Source organism: Mercurialis annua, linkage group LG4 (genome assembly GCF_937616625.2).
Source record: "Mercurialis annua linkage group LG4, ddMerAnnu1.2, whole genome shotgun sequence".
Classification (NCBI taxonomy): Eukaryota; Viridiplantae; Streptophyta; class Magnoliopsida; order Malpighiales; family Euphorbiaceae; genus Mercurialis; species Mercurialis annua.
The window spans coordinates 26,069,227-26,081,288 of NC_065573.1; the positions used below are offsets into that span (position 1 = coordinate 26,069,227).

Genomic DNA, 12,062 nt, shown 5'->3' on the forward strand with positions numbered 1-12,062 from the left:
CGCAAGTAATATAACTTGGAAGACCAAGTATCGATCCCACAAGGAACAATGAACTAAACAATTAATTTCTAATATTCTTTAATTGGCTAGTAGGAAAATAAATGGATTTGTGTGAACTAATTATAATCTAAAGTGAATTTAACTCAAGTAATTTAGACTAAAAATCTGAAATCAAACAAATAAATCGAAGTTTAAACAATAATGGTAAAAAGCTCAAGAATTGATAATTCCAAATAAACTAGTAGAAGAATGGATCAAAATTTATCTAGTGATTTTATTGTGAATCGAGCTATTCTAATGCACCGAATCCCGCTCTCTCAAGCCTCAAAGATTCAAATAAAATCACAACCTAATTAGCTAATCAATTATTAACTTGCTCTCACAATATTAAAACTGAATTAAATAACTAAATTGTAATTATGAAGCAAACTCAACGACTACCTAAATTCCAACCCGCTCTCACGGTGTTTTCCTCTAAGTTTTTAATTACCTATGTCTATTTAATTAACAATCTCTCAATTAGTTAATTAAACACAAAATCATGAACTAAGTGATCAAATTAATTCAAGCATTAATCTTAGTAATTAAAACACAATTTTACTCACTTAATAAATCCTAATCCAATTCGAAAACTAGTCTAAGTGTTCATATCAATCCCCGAACAAAGGATTTAGTTACACATGCTTAAGCTTAAATTAAACAAAGAAGAAGATGAAGAATTAAACATAATTAGAACAATAAATACCGGAGTTGTCAATTTCGGAAGAATCGTCTAGATTAAACTTGAAATCTTCACAATCGTTCTTTGCAGAAACTAATAATAAACTACTTATAAACTGCTGAGAAATAGAAGCTAAAACGCTATTTTAGGAGAATGAAAATAAAACTAAAGTAGTCTAAATTATTCTACGTATTAAATTGAGTCTAGTACAAGGTCTTTATATAGTAGGAGAAGTTCCGGAGTCTTCTAATTCGTATTACAAATCAATTTGTAATAGGAATTGTAATTGTATTTGGAGAAGGAATTTCACTCCAAATCAAATCCTGAAGCATGCGTGTTTTACTCTTGTCCCGTTCGGGAAGCCCTTGGTTCCGTTCGTGACATGCCTAATTTTCTTCTTTCCCGAACGGAACACACCATTCACGTTCGAAAAACTTGTTGGCCGAAAGCTTTTGATATCAGATTCCTTCTTGAGTCCCGAACGGGACAAGGCTTTTCCGTTCGGGACTCATGCTCACTCTGCATGTTTTCCGTTCGGGACTCATCTTTTTCGAACGGAACAATCCTTTTTTTCCTCAATCTCGTTCGTGAACTTCAATTCCTTCGTCCGCAAGCTACGCTTTTTACTCGTACACGCAATCCACCATAATTTTGCCCCAAATAGTCGATTTTCACCTAATTTCCACTGAAACACTAACAAACACTATTAAACGTAAAAACGCCAAATAATGTATAAAAACAATACTACACATAATGAAAATCGACTAAAATCGACCCTAAATATAGGAGTAAAATACTCCTATCAAACCTCCTCACACTTAACCTTTGCTTGTCCTCAAGCAAGAAATAAATCTTACTCTACAAAATATGTTAGAAATCCTTAGCATATAACTTAACAATAAATCAATCAAAGAAATCCCCGACCCTATGAATAATATGAAAAACAACCTTCTAAAACCGACAACTAAATAATGATGCAATCAAATAACAATAATAATTTTATGACATAATTCAATATAACAACGGTTACTAACTCATTAGTACAAGGTCAAATTGAATCACACTTCAAGCCTCACTATCACTTGCGGGACATGGAACATAATCAATTTCTCACTTAGGCAAATCATAGCACAATTTAATAAAAACTAAGCTAATGGCATCAATATTTCAACAAGTAGGGTATATAACAAAGAAAGCTCACAATTGAAAACATGAATACTCACCATAAGCTTGCTCATAGTCCCGGACTCCGCTACTTGATTCGGTAATCAACAAAAATCATATGGTCTTTTATTGGGTTGTAATGTGGCTAAGGTAAAGGGTAGGTAAAAAGGTTTAAACAAAGGCTAATTATCAACTTAATATACTATTTATTACTACTATTAACTTCTAGGTTGACCTAACTCCGGTTTTGCGTTTATGTGAACTTTTAACTTTCTTTTATTTTTGAATTTACGCTCTACTCATTGCTTTTTGCAATCTCAGAATTTTTCTCTTTTTGAAGCTTTTTGCTTGCAAATTTCTATCTTTTTTTTTTTTCTTTTTCAATCTTTTTCAAGGCGCAATCTTAATCTTTAAAGCACAATGTAGTTCACTTTTCTCTTTTCACTAATCTTGAGTTATTAATCACCTATATTCATCATAGTCATAACAAATAATATATCAAGTCGATAAGGTAAACAAAAAGAGGTAAAGCATAGAACGGTAAAATGTATAAAATATGGTAAAAACAATAAAAAGGTTTAAGGCTCAAATTGGTGTAATCTAAGGGATAAAGGGTAGTCTATTTAAGTGGTCTAAAAGAAAGGTTATACCTAATTGCCATAATCATCTAATTGTTGAAAACTCAATCGTGTAACTTTAAACGGACACCGAGCAAGTTCTAGGAATAAAACATGAAATCAATACTCACAACAAGGAAATTAAGCTCAAAACTCTCAAAAGTGTGTAGTGTTATGCCATAAACTCAATTCCTACTTAAATTATGCTACTCATGCCAAAAGTTTAAAAACGACTATAAAAATAAACAATCAACATGTCATGAATCCGCATCAAGTTATTCAATTATGTTTCAACGATTTGAACAAGTCTAAATTTTGAATTCACCCTTATTTCATCGGATTATGTCAACGAATTATTAAGTCATTAAGCAAGCATCGCTTATCAATTGTCGAATTAAGAAAACGCGTTCATACATTCATTGATTCGGGGAAATCTAAGATTGACAAATTAATTAAGATACACACCAAATCAACTAACACTTTCATATTTAAAAGACAACGATTTAAAACGATACAAGACCTTGAAATAAACTAATTTAACACCTAATACAATCTACTAAAAAGAAAATAACAACTTAATAAAAATAAACTAAAACTGAAAAATAAAGATAAATCACCGAAAAATAACCCAAACGAAAAATAAATTTTTCTTCCCCCCTCCTCACACTATTTCTAGCTATGTCCCCAAAGCTAAGAAATAAGAAATAAAAATAGAAAAAATTGGAAAGAGTTTGGGTTTAGAAAAACAAATCTCGCTCTAGTCAAAGGCCGGTGGATCCGGTGATGGTTCCGGTGATGGATAACGCTCTCCGCCGGCGGCATTAAAGTAACCCCGAAGAAAATCCTCTTGCCGATTAAGTCGTGCTCGCATTCGATCTTGCCTCCATTGTAGTTGTGCAAGACCAACATGTTGTTCACGTCGGATATCTTCAAGTAATTTTTGGTTAGTTTCCCAACCAACCCGGTTTTGCTCCCATCCGATCCGGTTTTGCTCAACCAACTCAGAAAACCGTTGGTCAAACCCGGAAACATGAGCCGCTTCTCCGGCTTGAGAAGTTCCCGCGGGTTCCTCCCCCGCTCTTCTTTCTTCTCCACCTTCTACTTCCCGTGCTACCTCTTCTCGCCGTGTTCGTGCCACCAATCGTACCCTTCTATTATAGGGAATAACTCTTCCCTTCTTCACAAACCCGGCAACATCCAAATGGTTCATATTAAGAGACCGTGCTAGAATGGTCTCAAAAGTCGCCAAAGTAGACGCCGTAGGCATACAATTGTATTTTTCCGCCAAAGCACGAATAATGAAACCATAGCCAATCTTGGATAATTCGGATGGAACTTCCCTCAATCGCTTCAAAAGACGATACGCCGTGTTGACTTGGTATGCTTCTATCTCCGAATGCAAAATAGCATTCAAAGCTAAAAGATCACTCTTGGCCACCTTCGTATATTCACCACGCCCGCCAAACGAGTGCCCAAACCACTTCACAAACACCACGATAGCGATGTCTTTGATTTCATTAATTTTGGACCCCCTTGTCCGATAATCATCACGATCCGTCAATTCCCTCCATATCTCCACTTGATCAAAATTTTGATCCCAATCTATCAACCCCGTTCCCCTCATTCCAAACATTTCCACCAAATCTTCAACACTAAGTGTGTGGCTAGTGTTGTTGATGCGGAAAGAAATAGATGAAGGGGAACCGCTAACCGGTTTGAGAGTAGAGAAGAATTCACGAGTAAGTTCATCGTAAGAGTGATGACTAACCTTTGCCAATGCCGATAACCCCAAAATATCCAAATAACGCTCCACCTCATCCTTGATGCCAAGGCTCTCCATATCATCAAAATCGATTTGGAATGGAACTACCATTTCCCTTTCTTTGATACTCAAATATAAATCACCTTCCTCCTCCGTATGGATTTGGAAAGGTGCGTTATAGCGAGTAGTCAATATCGCCGCGGTGTTAACCCGAGATGAGGATGGAGCGGTTGATTTAGTACGTGCCCTTCCCACGGCCGGTAAGGGTGGATTCGCCGCTTCTTGATTTCTCGTGCTTGAACGACGGATTGGTTGATTTTCGGCATTCTTGCTTCGCACCATGATTGCGGAATGAGAGTATTTCTAATAAATTTGGAGAATAAGAAAAGAAGAATATTAGAAGAAGAATATGTGTGAAATAGAAAGTAGAAAAATGCAAGGTATTTATAGGAAAAATAAATCAAATCTCAAGATTTCCCTCCACTAATTTCAAACTCTCCATTTAATAACTTGAAATTGATTTAATGGTTTAGATCGAAGCCATGTAATCAATCCAAGTGAAATTGAAACACTAATGAATGGTTCGGATTTGCCAAATCATCAATCCAAGTGAAAAATTCAAATTTTTACAAAGCACAAATCTCAAAGAAACACAAGTTTCAAAAGAAACACAAATCTCAAAAGAAACACAAGTCCCAAGAAATCTACTACACTTTAATTCAAAATTCAAATTTTTCAAAATTTTTGATGTTTCCCGAACGGGAATAATTTAATCCCGAACGGGATTAGGCTTAATTCTTGTCCCGTTCGAAACTAGGCAAAATTTCCTTGTTTCCCGAACGGAACTAGGGCTTTCCGAACGGGACAAAGGCAAATTTTGCCTAGTCCCGAACGGAAATATCCTTTCCCGTTCGAAAAAGTAAGAAGCCGAGGGCTGAGGGCTGAGGGCTGAGGGCTGCTTCCCGAACGGAAATAGTATGTCCCGTACGGGACAAAGGCAAAATTTGCCTTGTCCCGAACGGGAATAGCCTTTCCCGAACGGGACAAAGGCAAAATTTGCCTTTTTTCGAACGGGAAAGGTTTTTCACGAACGTAAACCTCCTGAAATATTGTATATACCTGCATAAACACACAAAAACACACCCCGGAATTAAACGGAAATAAATAAACAAATTGAAAATTAAATACGCATAAAAGAAAATAAAATAAATAAAACAAAACACGTAACCTCTCGAGATTGCCTCTCGAGTGCGCTTTATTTTTGGTCAAAAGCTAGACCGTGGCCCGGAATTTATGTAGGAGTGGTGAACGTGATTTGTTCCACTACTTGATCCGTCAAAGGTCCAAGATACGGCTTGCACCGTTGTCCATTTACTTTGAAGATTTCACCACTAGAGTTCTCCAATTCCAAAGCTCCATGACTTGCCACCGTTCGAATTTTGAAAGGACCGCTCCAACGGGATTTTAATTTCCCGGGAAATAATTTGAGGCGCGAGTTGTAGAGCAAGACAAAAGAGCCCTCCACAAACGTTTTAGGCACGATATGAGCGTCATGCCATCGTTTCGTCTTTTCTTTGTAAAGCTTGGCGTTTTCATAGGCATTTAACCGAAATTCGTCCAACTCATTGAGTTGAAGCATACGTTTCTCCCCCGCCGCTTTAAGGTCAAAATTTAGCTTTTTAATGGCCCAATACGCTCTATGTTCAAGTTCCACCGGAAGATGGCATGCTTTCCCAAAAACAATACGATATGGAGACATTTCGAGGGGCGTTTTAAAAGCCGTACGATATGCCCATAATGCATCATCTAGTTTCAGTGACCAATCTTTCCTTGTGTTATTAACCGTTTTCTCTAGAATTCTCTTTAGCTCACGGTTAGAAACTTCAACTTGCCCGCTTGTTTGAGGATGGTACGGAGTAGCGACCCGATGATAGACTTTATATTTCCGCATCAAGGCATCGAATTGCCTATTGCAAAAGTGAGATCCACCGTCGCTTATTATTGCTCTAGGAGTCCCGTATCGATTCATCAAACGTTTGAGAAAATCCAACACTACTTTGGCATCGTTAGTGGGTAATGCTTCCGCCTCTATCCATTTTGAAACGTAATCTACGCACACCAATATGTATTGCTTTCCAAACGACATAGGAAAAGGACCCATGAAGTCTATTCCCCACACATCAAAAAGTTCCACCTCTTGAATGTTGGTAAGCGGCATTTCATCTCTCTTAGATATGTTCCCCACTCTTTGGCATCGATCGCAATGACTAACAAAGTCTTTTGCATCGCGAAATAGCGTAGGCCAAAAGAATCCGCACTCTAGCACACGAGCGGCGGTCCTTGATGTACCATAATGGCCCGCATAGTCCGAGGAATGGCATTGACTAAGTATAGGCATCATCTCTTGTAGTGGTACACATCTCCTCAAAATCCCATCTCCACACACCTTGAATAGGTACGGTTCCTCCCATAGAAACCGTTTAGCATCGCTCAAGAACTTCTTCCTTTGGTGGTAAGTCAAATCCGGTGGCATTATTTCGGAAGATAGATAGTTTGCGATATCCGCATACCATGGCGTTTCCACTTCCGAAAGTACCATCAACATCTCATCCGGAAACGTTTCATTAATCTCTACGCCACTTATAATTGGTTCCGGAATCTCTAACCTTGACAAGTGGTCGGCGACGACGTTCTCCGTCCCTTTCTTGTCGCGAATTTCGATGTCAAACTCTTGCATAAGAAGCACCCATCGGATTAGTCTCGGTTTAGCATCTTGCTTTGCAAAAAGGTATCGAAGGGCCGCATGGTCCGTATAGATGATAACCTTAGAGCAAAGTAAGTACGACCGAAATTTATCCAATGCGAACACCACCGCAAGCATCTCTTTTTCGGTGGTGGTGTAATTGAGTTGAGCACCCGCCAATGTTCGGCTCGCATAGTATATCACGTGAAGCTTTTTCTCCCTCCGTTGCCCCAATACGCACCCGAGTGCTATATCACTTGCATCACACATGAGTTCGAAAGGAAGAGTCCAATCGGGTGATGAAATAATTGGGGCCGAGATAAGGGCTTCTTTCAACCTAGCAAAAGCATCAAGGCAATCATTAGTAAATTCATAAGGAATATCTTTAACAAGTAAATTAGTTAAAGGACGAGCAATGGAAGAGAAATTTTTGATGAATCGTCGATAAAACCCGGCGTGCCCTAAGAAGGCACGAACTCCTTTTACGGTAGTTGGTGGTGGTAATTTCTCGATGATTTCCGTTTTTGCTCTATCTACTTCAATGCCGTCCTTGGAGATTTTATGTCCCAAGACAATTCCTTCCTCTACCATGAAATGGCACTTCTCCCAATTCAAGACTAGATTGGTCTCCTCACACCGGGCCAACACTCGTTCAAGATTATTTAAGCATATCTCAAAAGAGTCCCCGAATACCGAAAAATCATCCATGAAGACTTCCATAATATCTTCAATCATATCGGCGAAGATGGAAGTCATACATCGTTGAAATGTTGCCGGTGCATTACAAAGACCAAATGGCATTCTCCGATAAGCAAACGTTCCATAAGGACATGTGAAAGTTGTTTTCTCTTGGTCATCCGGGAAGATAAGAATTTGATTGTACCCGGAATATCCATCGAGAAAACAATAATAAGCGTGGCCCGCTACCCGCTCCAACATTTGATCGATAAATGGTAACGGAAAATGGTCCTTCCTCGTCTCCGTATTCAACTTGCGGTAGTCAATACAAACACGCCATCCCGTTACCGTCCTAGTGGAAATTTGCTCACCCTTCTCGTTCTCAATCACCGTCATCCCCCCTTTCTTTGGAACGCATTGGATGGGACTAACCCACGCACTATCGGATATGGGGTATATAATTCCGGCGTCGAGAAGTTTTACTATCTCCTTGTGCACGACCTCCTTCATATTTGGATTCAAACGCCGTTGTCTTTGAGCCGATGCTCTTGACTCATTTTCTAGGTGGATCTTGTGCATGACCACCGAGGGACTAATTCCTCGGATGTCCGAAATTTGCCAACCGATCGCCAATATATGTTGCTTCACCACTTTGACAACTCTCGCTTCTTGTGTTTCCGACAAGTTGTTTGAGATGATGATGGGAAGAGTCATGTTGTCGCCCAAAAACGCATACCGTAAGTGAGATGGTAACGTTTTAAGCTCAACCTTTGGTGGAGAGATAGAAGAAGGTGGTGTCACGCTCTCTCTTCTAATCAAATTTTCGGCTTTCGGCTCATCTTCTTTGGAATATTCTTCCCCGAAAGTTGCTTGTGTCTCCTCGGAATGGAATATGACTTTTGAAACCGGGAAAAGTTCTTCCATGAATTCATCAATCATATCCAATTTCATGCATTCCACCTCTTCAAAAGTGTTGCGCATAATCCTTTTCATATCGAACTCTACTTTGTCATCATCGATACGCAAAGTGAGTCGTCCGGCGTGCACATCTATCAATGCCCTCCCCGTGTTCATGAAAGGGCGCCCAAGAATCATAGGGCATGTTTTATTCGCCGCATAGTCAAGTACGACAAAATCCACCGGAAAGATAAATTTGTCTACTTTGACTAGAACATCTTCTACCACTCCGTATGGCTTTTTGAGGGAGTGGTCCGCCAATTGAAGCATCATTGATGTTTGCTTCAAGGTTTGATCACCAAAAATATCCCTGAAAAGAAACAAAGGCATTAGATTGATACTTGCCCCTAAATCACATAGACAATTAATTGAATTTAAATCGCCTATTTTGCATGGAATTGTAAAACTCCCTGGGTCCTTAAGCTTGGTGGGCAAGTCACTAAGGATGAGTGAGCTACAATTTTCCGTTAGGGAAATTGTGCCTTTGTCGTCCCAACTCCTTTTCTTCGTTATGATTTCTTTGAGGAACTTCGCGTATTGAGGCATCTCACGCAAAGCATCCGCAAAGCTTATATTGATTTGGAGTTTCTTGAAAATTTCCAGAAATTTATGGAATTTTTGGTTATCCGGCGTCTTCTTCAATCGTCCCGGGAAGGGGACCTTTGGCACAAATGGAGGAGGAGGTGGCGGTTTTACATATGGAAGTTCGGTTACTTCCTCCTCATTTGTTCCCGTTGTTAGATCGATTGCTTTCTCTTTACTTGCATGTGGATCCTCAAGTTCTTTCCCGCTTCGGAGTTCAATGGCTTTTACTTGCTCCCTTGGATTTGACTACGTTGTAGACGGTAAACCCCCTTGAGCTCTATTTTGAAGCGAGATGGCAAGTTGAGAAATTTGAGTCTCGAGATGGTGATTGACGGAAGCTTGGTTCTTAAAACCGGTTCTAACTTCCTCAATAAGCTTGTCAATCTTGCTCCCCTCATCCGTATTCCGATTTTGAAAACCGGGTGGGGGTTGTGGTCGGTAGTTGTTGAAGTTGCCTTGGTTTTGTGGACCACGGTTTCCTCCTTGCAAATTTGCTCCTCCCATATTTGGGTTGGCATTGGCTTGACCCGCATTTTCCCTCCATGAAAAATTAGGATGATTCCTCCACCCCGGATTATAGGTGTTGGAATATGGGTCATTGCCTTGCCTTTGCCCATTGACATAGTTGACTTGCTCATTTGAGTTTTGATGTAGGACGGGGCAATCCATTCCCGAATGATCGTGCCCATCACAAGTCTCGCAACCCATTTGAACTACCGCAAGTTGAGCATTCCTTTGATTTGCTTGTTGTTTGTACATCTCGAGTTGTGCTAGAAGTGTCGCATTCTTCGCTTTCATTGCTTCAAATTCTTGGGTTTGCTCGAGGGTCATGATACCCTTTTGAGGTGGTTGCCTCAACCGCTCGGTTGACCAAGAACAACTATTTGTAGCGAGTTCCTCTAGCAAGTTATTGGCCTCATCATAAGTTTTCTTCATAAGTGATCCTCCCGATGCCGCATCAATCGTTGCCCGTGTAGCCTCATTGGTACCATTGTAGAAAATAGAGACAAGATGCTCCCTCCCTAGATGATGATGCGGACAATTTCTTTGAAGCTCTTTGAAGCGTTCCCAAGCTTGGTATAGAGATTCACCATGTAATTGGAGAAAATCTATAATTTCCTTGGTCATCCTTGCGGTCTTACCCATAGAGAAATACTTATTGAGAAAAGCTTGTGCCAATTGCTTCCATGTTGTGATTGAGGTGCTTGGAAGTGATTGAATCCAATTCCTCGCCTTATCCCTCAAAGAAAAAGGAAAAAGACGAAGCTTGATTTGATCCTCCGTCACATTATGGATTTTGAATGTGTTGCATACCTCCGTGAATTTTGAAAGATGGGCGTTTGGATCCTCGCGTTCCAACCCATAAAATTGACAACGACTCTCAAGTAGTTGAATCGTTCCCGGCTTGATTTCAAAATTGTTAGCGAGTATAGGAGGTGCAAAGCATCCATAGTTGGCGTTGTCTACGTTGGGTAAGAAGAATTCACCCAAGGTACGTCTTGCGGGAAGAGGGGCGACCCTCTCGTTTGGCCTATTAAGAGCTAGGCCATCATGTAGTGGTGGTGGAACAATCCCCTCGTGATTCAACGGAGGGTTACGGTCGTCCTCCATTGTTTTGGATTTCTGCGCTGTTTTTCGGATACTTCTTTCGAAGGATGTTAAATCTGACTGAAACGGTTCTAGCGGTTTTCTGGCACGTCGTGTATTAGGCATACACTAACCAAAACTCCTGCGCAAACAAAAACAAGAAAACCAACGTAAAATCCAAGAATCACAATGTATAAAAATAACTAAATAGAACTAACTCAATCTAAGAATAAGATACTTTTAATTAATTTAATTGCAGTTGCTCCCCGGCAACGGCGCCAAAAACTTGTTGGCAAATAATCGCAAGTGTACGATATCGCGCAAGTAATATAACTTGGAAGACCAAGTATCGATCCCACAAGGAACAATGAACTAAACAATTAATTTCTAATATTCTTTAATTGGCTAGTAGGAAAATAAATGGATTTGTGTGAACTAATTATAATCTAAAGTGAATTTAACTCAAGTAATTTAGACTAAAAATCTGAAATCAAACAAATAAATCGAAGTTTAAACAATAATGGTAAAAAGCTCAAGAATTGATAATTCCAAATAAACTAGTAGAAGAATGGATCAAAATTTATCTAGTGATTTTATTGTGAATCGAGCTATTCTAATGCACCGAATCCCGCTCTCTCAAGCCTCAAAGATTCAAATAAAATCACAACCTAATTAGCTAATCAATTATTAACTTGCTCTCACAATATTAAAACTGAATTAAATAACTAAATTGTAATTATGAAGCAAACTCAACGACTACCTAAATTCCAACCCGCTCTCACGGTGTTTTCCTCTAAGTTTTTAATTACCTATGTCTATTTAATTAACAATCTCTCAATTAGTTAATTAAACACAAAATCATGAACTAAGTGATCAAATTAATTCAAGCATTAATCTTAGTAATTAAAACACAATTTTACTCACTTAATAAATCCTAATCCAATTCGAAAACTAGTCTAAGTGTTCATATCAATCCCCGAACAAAGGATTTAGTTACACATGCTTAAGCTTAAATTAAACAAAGAAGAAGATGAAGAATTAAACATAATTAGAACAATAAATACCGGAGTTGTCAATTTCGGAAGAATCGTCTAGATTAAACTTGAAATCTTCACAATCGTTCTTTGCAGAAACTAATAATAAACTACTTATAAACTGCTGAGAAATAGAAGCTAAAACGCTATTTTAGGAGAATGAAAATAAAACTAAAGTAGTCTAAATTATTCTACGTATTAAATTGAGTCTAGT

The 12,062-nt window shown here is 38.9% G+C and overlaps 1 non-coding gene across 1 annotated transcript; it reads left to right on the plus strand.

Moving 5' to 3' along the window:
* The first annotated feature begins 10,251 nt into the window (after positions 1-10,251).
* LOC126679661 (small nucleolar RNA R71) lies at positions 10,252-10,358 on the plus strand. The gene has a single exon (XR_007640947.1). It is a non-coding gene; the product is annotated as a small nucleolar RNA R71 (small nucleolar RNA).
* The last annotated feature ends 1,704 nt before the right edge of the window (positions 10,359-12,062 follow it).